Raw genomic sequence first — 13936 nt, forward strand, 5'->3', positions numbered from 1 at the left:
GACTTCTCCATTTTCTGGAACTCCTGAGCTGGGAAAACTCGGAGGAAGTCCTTGTCCAGAACCTTTTCACACGTCCATCACAACGCGTCAGAGCCTGGGCCCGCCTTCTGGGGAATGATTAACAAAGTCTGCGCTCCCTTGTTCCTGGATTAGCCCGTGGTTAGTGGAGATGTGAGAGGCCACCAAGGCTGGAGATGGCAAAGCCAGGTGAAGGCCGTAGTCAGGGCCCCCCCTCCCTTGTGCTGTTGTGAAAAGCGACGATGGGACCGGTCTTCACGCTCCTAGCCTGAGCTCTGTCCTTTGCACAACAGCTCCTTCTGCCTCTTGCTGAGTCTGAAGGGAAGAGAAGTGTGCGCAAAGAAGCAATCAGAACCAAAGCCCGGCCTGGTGGTACGTGTGTCTAATCCCAGCACTTGCGATTCTTGTTTGTTGTTTTTCTTTTTTGAGAATAGGGGTTTTGTTGTTGTTGTTGTTGTTTTGTTTTTGTATAGCCCTGGCTGTCCTGGAAATTGGTCTGTTCGCCAGGCTGGCCTCAAACTCAGAGCTGCCTCTGCCTCTCTGGCTCTGCAGTGCTAGGACACCAAATGGGCCACCACAACAGACGCAATTTCAAACCTTAAGCAAGAGGATCAAAAATTCAAATCCACATAAAGGAAGCCGGGAGTGGTGGCAAACGCCTTTAATCTCAGTATTCAGGAGGCAGAGGCAGTTGGATTACTATGAGTTCGAGGCCAGTCTGGTCTACAAAGTGAGTCCAGGACAGCCAAGATAACACAGAGAAACCCTGTCTCGAAAAAAAAAAAATTTAAAAATCCACATAAAGACGTGAGTTCTGATCCAAGGACCCACATTATAAAATCAGGAGTGGCCCCACTCTTTCGAGGGTAGAGACAGGAGGATCACTGGGACTTGCTGGCCAGTCAGCCTTACTCTAAGTTCAGTAAAAGACCCCGTCTCAAGGCAACAAGGTGGGAAGTGACAAGGCAGGACACCAACGTCCTTTCCTGACCTCACACACATACGTAGGTACACAGAAAGAGGCAGCATGAGTGTCCTCATGACTCACAAAGACAGACATCACATGTTGTCTCTTCTGTGTGGGCTCTGGAGCGGCTTTTTAGAAGGATGTGAAAGTAAATGGAGAATTATTATGAGGGATGTGGAAAGAAAAAGAAAGCAGAGGGTAAATATTCATGTTTTGAGATGCCACGATAAAATCCAGGCACTGGTGGCACATGCCTGTGATCCCAGCACTCAGGAGGCAGAGGCAGGTGGATGCCTTTGAGGCCAGCTTGGTCTACAAAGCAAGTTCTAAAAGAAGGACTCCAGGGTTTCGAGAAACCCTGTCTGGAAAAGTGAAAAGAAAGGTCAGGGGGGAAAAAAAACTGAACGAAGTTGCCTCAGCCAGCACAGCTTGAGTCCTGGAAGCCTGACAGGGGATGAGGAGGGAGTGAAGACAGGATAGACACACCTACAAAAGTGCTGAGGTCGGGCGGCCCGCGTGTACCCTGGTGGAGAAGCACCAGCATGCAACGGGGAAACTCAGCTTCTTTGTACACACTCAGCTCAGGAACACACCTCATTCAGGACTTCGTCTGCTTCCCACACAATGTAAATCCACTATGAAAGAAATGCAGAGATAAGGCAATCATCTGGGCTGAGAAGCAGTTTCCTGAGTTATGCCCTCTCCCCCCCCCCCCCCCAGCTCCCTGCAGACTACACCAGGCGCGGTCCAGACCTGGCTCTCCCTTATCGCGGCAGGATATGGAGGAGGAGGAGTCAAGAGGCCAAAGAGAGGAGTATTCATGAGTTTTCTTATTGTGCTACCACTAACCGCCAGGCCTGTGCTGGGCGTGGGGCAGCAAGAGAGAGTAGGTCTGTCCTCTGTCAGAAGGCAGAACCACGTTCTATCCACACTGAAGGAGGGCAGAAACTCCTGGAGAGCCGCAGGAGCTCAGGGAGCCAGTGGGTTCCTCAGGGCTGGGCGCTATTCTCCAAGGCCACCTTGGTGATTAAAGGGCAAACTCTTGCTTCAGGGGGCGCAAATGAGAATCAGACATGACAGCAGTTTATTAGGCTTGGAGGGGAGTGTCTTAGTGCTACAACACTTCATAATGTTCAAGGCTCTGGATTTCATCTCCACCAATGGGGGGGGGGGAAGAGTAAAAAATAAAAATTGGCTAGCTTTGATAGTGAAATGATAATGCAAGAAAATCAGTCTCAGCCGGGCGTGGTGGCGCACGCCTTTAATCCCAGCACTCGGGAGGCAGAGGCAGGAGGATCGCTGTGAGTTCGAGGCCAGCCTGGTCTACAAAGTGAGTCCAGGACAGCCAGGGCTACACAGAGAGACCCTGTCTCAAAAAAAAAAAGAAAAGAAAAGAAAAAAGAAACAGGTGGAAGTAGCCAGTAAAGGGACTGAGAGACTAAATGGACAGCGAGGACTGGCAGAGCCTTCCCCTCTCCCTCAAGGGTCATTTCTCTTTTGAAGTCATTCCTGTTTCACTTTTGTTTATGGTGTGTGTGTGTGTGTGTGTGTGTGTGTGTGTGTGTGTGTGTGTGTGTGTGTGTGTAGGGCAGAGGACAGCTTCTAGGAAACAGTCTCTCCTTCCACCTTGCGGCTTCTAGGGATCAAAAGCCTTCAGGCCTACCTTGAGGCAAGTGCCCTCACCTGCTGGCCTCTTTTCTGTTTCAGACATAAGAAAACTGGCTTGACAACGTGCAGTAACATTCCCAGAGTCTTAGACACTTTTGCTTGCTTTTCTTTTCTTTTCTTTTTTTTTTATGACAAGGTCTCTCTGTGTAGCTCTGGCTGTCCCAGAACTCACCATGTAGACCAGGCTGGCCTCAAATTCACAGAGCCCCACCTGCCTCTTGAGTGCTGGCCCTAAAGGTGAATGCCACCACACCCTGCCTGTCTTAGAATTTGAACCCAGATCATCTACAAGAGAGAGGATGGGAGCGTCACCCAAGAAAAGCGATGGGCACCAAGGGCGGGAAGTTCAAGATGGCCATGCGGTGGGTGCACCCACAAAGAGTTGGAGGTTGTGAAAGCCTAAAGCCCTTGCTCATCCCTTACGCAGGGGACAGGTAAAATAAAAAAAAAAAAGAAAGAAAGAAAGAAATGGGAAGGAGCCCAGGGAAGGTTTCAGAACAGCAAGAGCCACGGGTGCCAGGTAGCATGGAGAGGTCACTTTGGGTGAGAAGCAAGCTGTTGGCACCCGGTCGGTGGTGCAGTCTCCTGCACTGTGTCAGGAGCACCGTTCTGGGGCCAAGGGGCAAAAGGAAGAAGTGGACATAGCCGAGTGAGCAGGGGGAGAGCTGTTGTGAAGATGAAGAGAATTATCCACCCCAACCCCCACCCCACCCTCACCCCACCCCCACCTACCCCACCCCACCCTCACCCCCACCCCACCCTCACCCCCACCCCACCCTCACCCCCCTACCCCTACCATCCCCACCCCCTGCCTACCCCCACCCCCACCCCCCAGGGGAACACCAGAAGTAGGGCTAGGGCAGGCCGCCACAAATGCACAGCAGTTGGAGAAGCAGGAGAAGCAGGAGAGAGCTGGAGACCAGAGACCAGAGGGGAAGCGCAGAGTAGCCAGACTCCTACAGAAGAAGATGGCGGTGTTGTGAGGGGCTGGTGTGAGGTAATGTGTTTACAGATACTCAAAAAAGAGATGGAGAGTTGAGGACTTTGGGGCTGAAGCAATGGCTGGGCAGCTAAGCTCTTACAGTGAAGCCAGATTTGTTTCCCAGGTCCCACATGACAGCTCGCAATCACGAATAACCCCAGTCCCAGAGGATCTGAACACCCCAGGCGTGGCACACACTACACCCAGTACTAACACACACACTCAGGCCACATTTTCATACTTAAAATACTTTTTAAAAAAGATTCTTAGGCCGGGTGTGGTGGCGCACGCCTTTAATCCCAGCCCTCAGGGAGGCAGAGGCAGGCGGATTGCTGTTTGAGGCCAGCCTGTTCTACCAAGTGAGTCTAGGACAGCCAAGGCTACACAGAGAGAAACCCTGTCTCGAAAAACCAAAAACAAGGGCTGGAGAGATGGCTCAGAGGTTAAGAGCACTACCTGCTCTTCCAAAGGTCCTGAGTTCAATTCCCAGCAACCACATGGTGGCTCACAACCATCTATAATGAGATCTGGTGCCCTCTTCTGGTGTTCAGGTGTACATGCAGGCAGAATACTGTATACATAATAAATAAATATTTAAAAAAAAAAAAAAAAAAAGAAAAACCAAAAACAAAAAAACAAAACCAAACAAAAAAATAAATAAATAAATTCTTGACGGGGCTGGAGAGATGGCTCAGAGAGGGGTCCTGAGTTCAATCCCTAGCAACCACATGGTGGCTCACAGTCATCTATCATGTGATCTGATGCAATATTGTATACATAATAAATCTCTTTTTAAAAAATTCTTGATGGGGCCGGGCGTGGTGGCGCACGCCTTTAATACCAGCACTTGGGAGGCAGAGGCAGGCGGATCGCTGTGAGTTCGAGGCCAGCCTGGTCTACAAAGTGAGTCCAGGACAGCCAAGGCTACACAGAGAGACTCTGTCTCGAAAAACCAAAAAAAAAAAAAAAAATTCTTGATGATCAAAGATGTACTGGTCATAAAATATGAATTATTTAAACCCACTTAACTCTACCTTAAAATATCCTGTAAATGAGCTAAACAGATGGCTTGGCAGACAAGACCCTGGATATATGACCCTGAACACTTGAATCCAAACACAAAACTCACACTTAAAAAGTCATTCTCGGGCCAGGTGGTGGTGGTGCACACTCAGGAGGCAGAGGCAGGCAGATCGCTGTGCGGTCGAGGCCAGCCTGGTCTACAAAGTGAGTCCAGGACAGCCAAGGCTACACAGAGAGACCTGTCTCGGGGAGGGAGGGGGAAATCATTCTCAGGCATTTGCCTAGCCCTACTTCTGGCATTCCCCCGGGGCGGGGCGGGGTAATTCCCCACAGTACCTGGCACTCTTGCTTTGTAAAGCCTCCCTCAGCCGGACAGTGGTGGCGCCCACATTTAGCACTTGGGAGGCAGAGGCAGAGGGATCTCCATGTGTTGAAGACCAGCCTGAGATCTGCAGAGTGAGTTCTAAGACAGCCAAGGCTACACAGTGAGACCCTGTCTCAAAACCATTTTTTTTTTAAAGAAGTCATTCTCATTATCAGGCACCCACAATTCCAGCACTCCGGTGGCAAGATGGAAGGCAGAGACAGAACAGTTGGCCACAGCTTCACGCCCCAGCTAATCTGTGACGCACAGCCCAAACAGCGGAAACAAGAGAAGCCCTGGCCTGCTTTGTTGGTACACACCTTTAATCCCAACAGAGGCAGGCAGATCTCTGTGAGTTCAACACCAGCCTGGCCTACAAAGTAAGTTCCAGGACAACCAGAGCTGTTACACAGAGAAACCTTGCCTCAAACCTCCACACACAAAAAAAGTAAAAATGGCAAAATTTAGTACCAATAGCACCAATTTTTATTTTTATTTTTTATTTTTTGGTCTTTCAAGACAGGGTCTTTCTGTGTAGCCTTGGCTTTCCTGGACTCTCTTTGTAGACCAGGCTGGCCTTGAACTCACAGCGATCCGCCTGCCTCTACCTCCCAAGCGCTGGGATTAAAGGCGTGTGCCACCACCGCCCAGCCAAAAATAATAATCTTATCCTACAGCCTGGAAAGTCAACCCTCTAAGGCAGAGGGGGCCTCTGAATGGGGATGGGCCCGACCCCAGCCTTGTCCCTTCAGAAGGTGCCATCCAGGGTGGACTCTAAGCCGCTGCAGTTGGCCGAGCCTGCTGCACTTCCGGTGCCTGGAAGATAAACTGGGGAGTAGGGACTCCCCCAGCCCCCCAGTCCCTCACATGAAGCAAAGCCAGGCTTCTCTGCAGCTCCTCGCTCTTCTCCTCCAAGCCACACAGGGAGTATCAGTGTTCCAGCAAAGGGATGAGGAAGAATGGAAAAAAAGATGGAGAGAGCACAAGGCACGTGCCACTGCTAAGGCCACCCCAAGGCACGTGCCACTGCTAAGGCCACCCACTCCTCCAGAGAGGAGGAGGACTGAGGGCTGGAACGCAGGCCTCTGGCTCATACCCAATCCTGATGAGTTTTGAATCTTGAAGCCCCAGCCTTGACTAATAACGGATGCTCCCCCAGACCACGGGCACAGGTGAAAACAAAGCTGAGGGCAGAGCTGTGACTGCAGGTCTGTCTCTAGGTCCTGTTGGCAGAAGGGCTCACAGACCACTCCCAGCAGAGCTCCCCAGACAGCCTGACGTGGATTCCCAGCGAGGAGCATACCCTGTTCTGTTGGTTGGTGGACTCTGGGGACACAGAGGGGAGCCTCCGGTCACTGTAACTGTCCCCAGGTTTCACAGGCAAGGCTAGATCTCTTGATCGTTGCATTACCCAAGAGGACACGTTGCCCAATGCCCTTCTGTCCTCATGGTGAGGAAATGGAGGCTTTGAGAGATAAAGCTCGTCATTCAGAATTAACACGCAGGTAACAGTAAGGGTGCCATGGCTGTCCCCACCGGGGCGCTCCCCAAGACAGAGAGACACCATGAAGTGAGACCTTGTTCTGTCAAATGGCATGACCTTGGCAAAACTCTTGCTCAGTCTGGTGGCAGAAAAGCGTCAACCCCCCTCCCCCGCTACCTCACAGTGCAGTTGTGAGGATCACGGAAGGAGCCCCGAGGGCGGGCTTTGCTCCGGTTGCAGTTCAGCAAGAAAGTGTTCATCTAGCAGGCGTGAGGCCCAATGTCCAATCTCCAGCACTAATAATAACGGCTTATGGGGGGGGGGGGGATGCGGCTCAGCTGGCGGAATGCTTGCCAGTCATGCATGAAGGCCTAAGGTCAACCCACAGCCCTGCACAAACACGGCATAGTGGCCAGGCCTGTACTCCCAGAAGGTAGGAGACGGCAGCAGGAGGATCAAGATTTAGAGGTCATCCTAAACTACAAAGAGAGGCTGAGACCAGCTTGGGCTACTTGAGATTGTCTCAAAGCTAAAGGCTTTATTCAGGTGCACTGGCGCACACCTTTAATCCCAGCACTCAGGAGGCAGAGGCAGGTGGATCTCTGTGAGTTCGAGGCCAGCCTGGTTTACAGAGCAAGTCCAGAACAGCCAAGGCTACACAGAGAAACCTTGTCTCAAAAAAAAAAAAAAAGGCTTTGAAGTATTAATGGTTTAATAGCTTTTTGTTTGTTTGTTTTGTTTTTTTGGTTTTTCGAGACAGGGTTTCTCTGTGTAGCCTTGACTGTCCTGGACTCACTTTGTAGACCAGGCTGGCCTCGAACTCACAGTGATCCACCTGCCTCTGCCTCCCGAGTGCTGGGATTAAAGGCGTGCGCCACCACGCCCGGCTGTTTGTTTTTTGTTTTGGTTTTGTTTCTACTTTTGAGACAGGGTCTCACTATGTAGTCCTAGAACTCACTGTGTAGACCAGGTTGAGCTCAAACTCACAGACACCTACCTGCTTCTGCCTTCCTCCCAAGTGCCAGGATCAAAGGTGTACGCCACTATGGCCAGCATATTATCTTTAGACTTGTGGGAATTAAATGACTTTGTTTACAGGTGGTGGTGCACATCTTTGATCCCAGAACTCCAGAAGCTGAAGTCTCTGTGAGTTTGAGGCCAGCCTGGTTTAGAGTGAGCCATAGCCAGCATGGAGGCGCACTCCTTAATCCCAGCACTTGGGAGGCAGAGGCAGGCAGATCTCTGTGAGTTCGAGGTCAGCCTGGGCTACGAAGTGAGTCCAGGACAGCCAGGGCTACACAGAGAACCCCTGTCTGGAAAAACCAATAAATAAATAAACAAATAACTCTGCTTTGATGAGCTGAAGAGGCTGCTCCGTGGTTGAGAGGACTGACTGCTCTTCTCCCGTGTTCAGTCCCCAGCACCCACCCACATTAGGTAGCTCACAACAGTCCTAGGGGATCTGACACCCTCTTCTGACTTCAGAGAGCACCTGCATCTTTCCCCTGACACAGGGCATGGGTGAGCATTTAACAAACAAGACAGAAGCAAAGTTAAGTGTTTGTTGGTGACTCTGTTTTGTTTTGTTTTGTTTTCAAAACAGGGTTTCTCTGTGTCACCCTGCCTGTCCTGGACTCTCTTTGTAGACCAGGATGGCCTCGAACTCATAGCAATCCGCCTGCCTCTGCCTCCCGAGTGTTGGGATTAAAGGCGTGCGCCACCATGCCCAGCTTTGTTGGTGACTATGTCTAATGCTTGGGACTGAAAGCCAAGGACACTAGGCAGGAACTGAGGAAGAACTCGTGCATTCACTCAGTCCCTGTATTAAAAAACCTTTAAAGTGCTTACAGACAAGGCAGGACAGACAGGGCAGAACAGACAGGGCAGGACAGACAGAGCAGGACAGATAGCGCAGGACAGACAGGGCAGGACAGACAGCGCAGGACAGACAGGGCAGGACAGACAGCACAGGACAGACAGCACAGGACAGACAGCGCAGGACAGACAGGGCAGGACAGACAGCACAGGACAGACAGCGCAGGACAGACAGGGCAGGACAGACAGCGCAGAACAGACAGGGCAGGACAGACAGCACAGTACAGACAGCACAGATGCCAAGAGCACTTGTTGCTCTCCTAAAGGACCTGGGTTCTGTTCCTAGCTTCCAAATGGTGGCTCATTACTGTAGCTCGAATCCTAAGGACCCAGCACTCCCTTCTGCCTCCCTGGACACAAGGCACACATACATACAGTCAGGAAATATACTTATAAACACAAAATTAAAACAAACAAACAAACAAACCCTTTTTTAAAAAGTAAAGATGGTGCCAGGCATGGTGGAGCATGCCTTTAATCCCAACACTCAGGAGCCAGAGGCAGGCAGATTGCTGTGAGTTTGAGGCCAGCCTGATCTACAAAATGAGTCCAGGACAACCAAGGCTACACAAAGAAACCCTGTCTTGGGGGGAAAAAAAAAAAGGTAAAAATGGTTACAGCCTGAGCCGGGTATGGTGGCACACACCTTTAATCCCAGCACTCGGGAGGCAGAGGCAGGTGGATCTCAGTGAGTTGGAGGCCAGCCTGGTCTACAAAGTGACTCCAGGACAGCCAGGGCTACACAGAGAAACCCTGTCTCAGGGGAAGGGGTGGGGGGTGGGGGGGGAGGGGGAAGATGGTTACAGCCTGCACATGCAGACAAAACTACAATGTGGTGATGTCCATACTGGAGAGAGGCCCTGGGTCCTGGGGGCTGCCCAGCACAGGGTGGTGGGCACAGGAGAAAGTCAGTATACCTAAGGTGTGCATGTCTGTGAGTTCGAGGCCAGCCTTATCTACCTAGAGAATCCCAGGCCAGCAAAGGCTACGTAGTGAGATCCTGTTTCAAACAAACAAAGGCAGTTGCCAAAAAAAAAAAAAAAAATGAGGGCTTTATAGGGGGCACGCTAGGGGCTGTAATCAAACTGGTCTGGTTCCCTCGTGGATGCAGTAGAGCAGTGAGACAGCCAGCAATGAAGTATCAGGGTTAGAAAGGGTAGGTGATGCTGGTAATGCAGAGGCAGATGCTCTGGTCCTCCTCAAACACACACAGACACACACACACACACACATACATACACATACACACACACATACACACATGCACACATACATACATACACACACACACACAAACACACACACACACACACACACTACACACTTCCAGGCAACCACTTTGATCTTTGCAGCCATGTGCTCTCCTGACTTCCCTCTGAGATTGCGTCTCCTTGGAACTCTGCCTCCAGCTGCCCTCTCACCAGCTTCTCTCATCTGACAGCTCAGGCCCGCATCAGCCCATCTGCCACTCCATGCCCCTGGAAGAGAAAACCCTAAGCTCAACACCCTCCCCTTCCTTCTCCTTGACCAGGAATATGGCGCCCCCTGCTGGAAGACCCCACCTGGAGAGCCCTGAAGTTAGGACTTCAAGGCCCTGGAAAGGAAGAAGACATCTTAAGAAAGGCTTTGGTTACCTGGGGAAACCAAAGGCAAAAAGGAAAGGGTACAGTTGGAGGGCTAACAGTCCCTACGAAGGCTTGGGGAGGCGCATTGGAAGTGTGGAGAAGGTTCTTCTCTGCAGGGCTGGCCAGCCGGAGCAGAGGAAGTCACAACCCCTAATGGTTCCTCCAGTCTCCAAATAGTTTTATAACCTCCACGGCCACCACTACAGCTGCTAACACAAACTCTCTGGATCCCTTCTCTCAGCCCCGAGCTTCTCTCAGAGAGGCTAAAGAAGTTAGAAGGACTGCCAAGGGCCCCACGCAAGACAAGTGTGGGGCTTGAGGACCATGTATGGAAGGGGCAATAATTACACAGTAAAGTCCTGTTGGGGATCGCAGCATTTGTGGACAGAGGCCTTGGAAGGGCCCGCTCCTCCAACATCCCACCCCAGACCCCCAAAAGCCTCTCCACAGCCTCAGAGGCATATACCAGAAGGGCCAGGGAGTAGGGAGGTAAGCCTCCAGGGGACCCTCTCCCCACAACTAAAATCCAGCCGTTCTAACCCTCTTCACCAAACCCAAGGAAGGGAGCACCCAAGTGTGAAGGAATAAAGCCACTAACCCCCAAAATAAGGCTTTTGGGGGCAAAGGAGGAGAGGAGACAGAATTAGGGAGTCCTGTGTACCACCATGCCACTGTGGCCTGTCCCTCCCCTAATATCAGAAGCTAAGCAGGGTTGGGCCTGGGTAACACTTGGGTGGGAAGGTTGAGGAAATGCTCTCAAAGGAGGCAAAAAACAGTGGCTTTACCCAAAAGGTCACCCCACCCACCCCCGTAGAAGCGCCCCTGCTTGAGCACTGGTACAGACTCCCAAGAGCAGAAGTTGTTGCTTCTAAGGCTCTTAACAGACAGCACACCCAAGAACGCATTTCTGCCCCTCTGCTGGCTCCCTCCCCTTATACACGCTTGCTTACAAGCTTCAAACCTAAATACCAGCCTCAAGCCCCTACCCATATTTGCTGTGAACCAGTCAGGACCTTGAAGGAGGCGGGTCTGGAGGTTGCCTGGGCAACCTAAGAAAGGGCACCCCCTATCAGGAAGGCAGTTACTAGGGAGACCAGGACAGTGGACTGGGACCCAAGCCAGGGTTGGCACAAACCAGGATCGGAAAGGCTGGGTGAGTAGGCTAGTTGGTTGGTTGGTGACAGGGTCTCTCTAGGTAGCCCAGGAAAACCTTGACTTATAACAATCCTCCTGTTTCAGCTTCTTGACTGTTTGGCTTACAGGCATGCACCACCACCTCAGCAAGCAAAAGTCTTAATGTTCTGCTCTCTTCCAACTCTTTTCCTAAGGAAAAGGGGGGGGGGGGGGAAGCATCCCCTTCTCATGACTATGTCTGAGGCAGCTGGAATGCTGAAGCTCAGAAAAGAAAGACACCTAGGGATGAAATAAAGGACCAAGCCTGAGAAAAGTCAAGGGAAGAAGTGAACCTAGGAAGGTTTGGAGAAGGGACGAGGCTCGCTGTTCACCTGTTCAGCATTTGCCTACGGTCCCTGGTTCCGGACTCATGTCTAAAGGGCAAGCATCCAAAGCACTGGACTGGCGGTTCCGATTGTTCCACCAGAGGGCAGCATTGTCCACTGAATGCGTTACCTATAGTCCTTGCGATAAAGCCTGGGAGTGGAACTCTGACTGGCAGATTGTTCCTGCTGTTTGACCTACAACAACCCCTTGTGAACACAAATACAGTTTTCTTCACCCCCACCTGGCTCTGGCTAGGTCCCCTTATTTAGGTTCATTCAACCCTTAGTCAAAGCAGCTACGAAATACATTAGTGGAAAAGGTCCCTGCTCTGTTGGGCGTCACAGTGTGAGGGTTACAACAAGCAGGGTAAGAGATGCCTAACGCTGTTGGAATGGTATGTCAGACCATTTAATTCTCATGCTTCCAAAATAACTGTAGTATTGTTATTCCATCTTACAAAGGCGAACTCTAAGGTGTAAAAAGGTTTGATAATGTCAGCTGGCTGCCAGGCACAGGCACAGTGACAAACACCTGTAACCCAGCACTCAGGGAAGCAGAGGCAGGCAGATCTCTGTGAGTTCAAGGCCAGCCTAGTCTACAAAGCAACTCCAAGACAGCTAGGGCTACAGAGAAACCCTGTCTTGAAAACCATAAAATGATGATAATGACGATGACGATGATGATGATGATGATGATGACGACGACGACGATGATGATACAACTTGAGTTGGCAAGATGGCTCAGCAGGTAAAGATACTTCCCACTAAGCCTAAAGACATTTAATTCCAGCACTTGGGAGGCAGAGGCAGGCAGATCCCTGTGAGTTCAAGGCCAGCCTGGTCTACACAGCAGGTCTAGGACAGCCAAGGCTACACAGAAAACCAAAATAAACAAACTCAAAGACGTGTGATCCCAGGGACCCACATGGTGGAAAGAGAGACTTTACTCAGAAAAGTATCGACTCCTTTTGTTCTCTCTCTCTCTCTCTCTCTCACACACACACACACACACACACCTTTGTTCAAGTTCACATAGCCAGAAAAGGGAGATTGCTGGAATTGGACGTAAGAAGCCTAGTTCCAGCAGAGAAGCTAGAGTAAAGAAAGGACTCAACCAGGCGCGGTGGCGCACGCCTTTAATCCCAGCACTCGGGAGGCAGAGGCAGGCGGATCGCTGTGAGTTCGAGGCCAGCCTGGTCTACAAAGCGAGTCCAGGACAGCCAAGGCTAACACAGAGAAACCCTGCCTCGAAAAACCAAAACAAGAAAGGACTCCTGAGCCATTAATTTTTTTTTTTTTTAAACTCATCTACATTGAGACCCGACAAAACAGTAAATTTGGCCAAGAGATTTGGAGAGTGAAAGCTGGGCGCTGGGGATCAGGACAGGTGAAGTGGGAGGTAGCACACTGAGCTCCGGGTGACCCCAAGCTCCCGGTGACCCCGTCACTGCAGGAAGCTGCAGGGCAGGGCACATCTGAGTGGAGAGGATCTGAGATGTCTGAGGCCTCAGGGACTGGGGCGCTGGCTGGTGGGCTTCTGTTTTATCTCTGTACCTTCCACTAGATGAGAAAGTGAAAGCTGTTCATTCTCTTAAGAAGCAGAAAGCAGCTGCACCGTTGGTTTCTGTTCTCAAGGTGTTTGCAGGGTGCTGGGTTGTTTGTTTCAAAGACAGGGTCACTCTGGCTGGCCTGGAACTCTCTATGTAGACCAGGCTAGTCTCTGCCTGGGATTAAAGGCCTGAGCCACTACACCTGGCTTGTTTGCAATCTTGCCTGTTTCCTAAAAAAAAAAAAAAAAAAAAAAAAAAGTTATCAGAGAAGAAAATTGGGCGTAGCGGGATAAGTGGTAAAAAGCCAATACCACTCTGAAGGATCAGGAAGAAAACAAAAGGGAACCGTGAGCTTGAAGCCATGACGCACAAGTGGCTGACGGTAGGAATCACGGGCCGCCATTTATAGATACGGAAACGCAAAGAGGGCTGGAGATGGAGCGCTTGCCTTGCCTGCGCAGACTGTGGGCTCCACCTCCACCTCCCACACAAGGCACAGGGAAGAGGGGAAGGGCAGGAAGATCACACGGAGAAGGAGGCAGAGAAGACTGGGTAAGACATTGAGATGGCTATGTTGTGCTCCAAAGCAAGGGAGCGAACCCCAGCTGTTTCAGGTTGTGTCCCATTAAGTTTTTGTTCTCGTGGGAGTAGACTGGCTCCTCAGGTATTCTGCTTCTCCTCTCACAGCCGACTCTCAGTCGTTACTTTATTCCAGCCTGATTCTATTCTTATGTATATGCCTAAGATATTAGGTTTTAATGAGAGAGAGAGAGAGACAGACAGACAGACAGACAGACAGACAGACAGACAGACAGACAGAGAGAAGTTCTATGTGGTCCAAAATCCCAATAGTGAAGTTTATACATTTTACATTCATCCACT

At 50.8% G+C, this 13936-nt stretch overlaps 1 protein-coding gene across 1 annotated transcript in view; it reads left to right on the plus strand.

Moving 5' to 3' along the window:
- Positions 1-13936, plus strand: part of ORMDL2 (ORMDL sphingolipid biosynthesis regulator 2) — a 92552-nt gene that overhangs the window by 6195 nt on the left and 72421 nt on the right. The gene's annotated exons all lie outside the window — the stretch shown is intronic.

Source organism: Acomys minous (genome assembly GCF_964271855.1).
Source record: "Acomys minous genome assembly, chromosome: 15".
Classification (NCBI taxonomy): Eukaryota; Metazoa; Chordata; class Mammalia; order Rodentia; family Muridae; genus Acomys; species Acomys minous.